Genomic DNA, 3,373 nt, shown 5'->3' with positions numbered 1-3,373 from the left:
CAAACTATTTTCCAAAGCACAATTTTACAACCCCAGTTGCTCCACTTTTTTGCCAACATGGTACTGCCTGTTTCTTTAATTTTAGCCATTCTAGTGGGTATGTGATGCTAGATCATTGTGCTTTTAATTTGCATTTTCCTGATGACTAATGATGTTGAGAATCCCTTCATGTGCTTGTGGGCCATTTGTGTATCCTCTCTAGTGAAGCTGGTTGAAGTCTTTTGCAAATTGAAAAAAAATCAAGTGATTTGTCTTATGATTGAGTTGTAAACATATCTATACGTTCTTAATATAAGTCCATTGTCAGATGTATATGTATCTACTATAGTTTACAACTCAACCATAAGAAGAAAAACCACTAGGTTTTTAAAATAATTTGTTCCTGGTGTATTGTTTGTCTTTTTATGGTCCTAACAGTATCTTTCTTTTAAAGAACAAGAGCTTTCAATTTGATGAAGTCCATTTCATTAATATTTTCTTTTTATTTTTTATTTATGAAGTATTTATTGATGATTCTTGGGTGTTTCTCGGAGAGGGGGATATGGCAGGGTCATAGGATGATAGTGGAGAGAAGGTCAGCAGATAAACACATGAACAAAGGTCTCTGGTTTTCCTAGGCAGAGGACCCTGCGGCCTTCTGCAGTGTTTGTGCCCCTGGGTACTTGAGATTAGGGAGTCGTGATGACTCTTAAAGAGCATGCTGCCTTCAAGCATCTGTTTAACAAAGCACATCTTGCACCGCCCTTAATCCATTTAACCCTGAGTTGACACAGCACATGTTTCAGAGAGCACGGGGCTGGGGGAAAGGCCATAGATCAACAGCATCCCAAGGCAGAAGACTCTCTCCTAGTCAGAACAAAATGGAGTCTCCTATGCCCGCCTCTTTCTACACAGACACAGCAACAATCTCTTCCTTTCCCCACACTTCCCCCCCTTCTTTTCAACAAAACCGCCATCGTCCTCATGGCCCACTCCCGATGGTTGCTGTCTCTTCGGAGCTGTTGGGTACACCTCACAGACAGGGCGGCCGGGCAGAGGCGCTCCTCACCTCCCAGACAGGGCGGCCAGGCAGAGGCGCTCCTCACTTCCCAGACGGAGGGGGCCGCCGGGCAGAGACGCTCCTCACCTCCCAGACGGGGCGGCCGGGCAGAGGCGCTCCTCACCTCCCAGACGGGACCGCCGGGCAGAGGCGCTCCTCAATTCCCAGACGGGGCGGCCGGGCAGAGGCGCTCCTCACTTCCCAGACGGGGCCGCCGGGCAGAGGCGCTCCTCACTTCCCAGACGGGGCCGCCGGGCAGAGACTCTCCTCACTTCCCAGACGGGGCCGCCGGGCAGAGACGCTCCTCACTTCCCAGACGGAGGGGGCCGCCGGGCAGAGACGCTCCTCACTTCCCAGACGGAGGGGGCCGCCGGGCAGAGGCGCTCCTCACTTCCCAGACGGAGGGGGCCGCCGGGCAGAGGCGCTCCTCACTTCCCAGACGGGGCGGCCGGGCAGAGACGCTCCTCACCTCCCAGAAGGGGTGGCAGCCAGGCAGAGGCGCTCCTCACCTCCCAGACGGGGCAGCCGGGCAGAGGCGCTCCTCACATCCCAGACGATGGGCTGCCGGGCAGAGACATTCCTCACTTCCTATACGGGATGGTGGCCGGGCAGAGGCGCTCCTCACTTTAATATTTTCTTTCATTGTCGGTGCTTTTCTGTATCCTAATAATTTTTTGTTAATTTCTAAGGTCACAAAGAATTTCTCCTGTTTTTTCCTAGATGTTTTATAGTTTTAGCTCCTACATTGTGGCTTAAGATCCTTAGTGGAGTTAGCTTTTGTGTATGGTGTGAAGTAAATGTGGAGGTTCTCTTTTTTTCTTTATGGATATCAGCTGGTTAAGCAGCATTTGTTGAAAAGACAATCATGTTGGCACCTTTGTTGAATATTAATTGATCATATATGTGTGCATCTATTTCTGGGTTTCTTCTTTTCCATTCATCTTATGATTATCCTTTGCCAATACCACACTGTGTAGATTACTGTAGCTTTATAGTAAGTCTTGCAATCCAGGTAATATAAGTCCTCCAATTTTGTTCTTTTTTCCCCAAAATTGTTTTGGTTTAAATTAAGTCCTTTGCATTTTTATATAAACTGTAGAATCAACATGACATTTCTACAGAAAAGCCTGTTGGAATATGATAGACTCTTTCTTGAGCATGAATGAGGCTGTTAGGCCAGTCCTCTGGAAGGCTGAGTCAATTTTGGTGGTGATTTAAAGGGTAGTGCCAAGAGAAACATTGCCCACTTCAGCTTTGTTCTGAAAACCACAATTCAGAATGCATCTTCTCACCGGGCGCATTGCCTTAGTCCAGTTAAGCAGAAAGGATGGAGTGCAAAACCTGTGATCTCAGCATGACTTATGGAGAGCTGTGGTGACTTTGTGTTTGACAGGGACAAATGGTGAGATTTCCATGGTGTTTGTCAAGTTGGGAGTAATAAAAATAGAATTAAAAGTATTAGTTATGTTAACCAAAGATAGGCAGAGGTTAAAAGGACGATAATGAAGTTGGAAGACAGTGTTTATGAGATAGGAAAAAACTGTGGCTATTGGAGCCAAAATAGCCTGGATTCATGTCCTATTTTTTCCACATTCTTCTTATGTGACATTAGAGCAAGTGGATTTTAACATAGATTTCATAGTTTGCTTTGAGGATTAAACGAGATCTCTCCAGCTGCCTCCTGGATATCATGGTCACTGCTCATTCAATGGGTCCAGAAATAAACCCATTTCCCTTCTCAAACCAGCTCCACCTTTGGTGTTTTCCTTCTAAGTGATCTCAGCTGTGATCTCAGCTAACTCTAACACCTAACCCTCACCCTAATTCCCTGCTATCTGCTATAGCAGCTATGTGCCCTTTGAAGAAGCCCAGAATCTTTTTTTTGAGACAGAGTCTTCTTGCTCTGTTGCCCAGGCTGGAGTGCAGTGGCGCTATCTCGGCTCACTGCAACCTCTGCCTCCCGGGTTCAAAAGATTCTCATGCTTCAGCCTCCTGAGTAGCTGGGATTACAGGCATGCACTGCCACGCCCAGCTAATTTTTGTATTTTTAGTAGAGGCAGGGTTTTGCCATGTTGGCCAGGCTAGTCTCCAGCTCCTGGCCTCAAGTGATTGGCCTGCCTTGGCCTCCCAAAGTGCGTGAGGCACCGCACCCAGCCCTGAAGCAGCTCAGAATCTCTAGAACATCTCCACATTTGATTTGTCCCCCAACATGCAAACCAAAACACAAAAGAAAAGTGAACTGCATTTCCCAGCCTCCCTTGCTGCTAGGATGCAGTCATGTGACCTAGAATCCACCAATCCAACCAATCAGATGCACCAGGGCCTTTGCTTCTC

Source organism: Pongo abelii, chromosome 4, assembly GCF_028885655.2.
Source record: "Pongo abelii isolate AG06213 chromosome 4, NHGRI_mPonAbe1-v2.0_pri, whole genome shotgun sequence".
In the NCBI taxonomy this organism is placed as follows: Eukaryota; Metazoa; Chordata; class Mammalia; order Primates; family Hominidae; genus Pongo; species Pongo abelii.
This window is presented reverse-complemented; position numbering follows the sequence as displayed.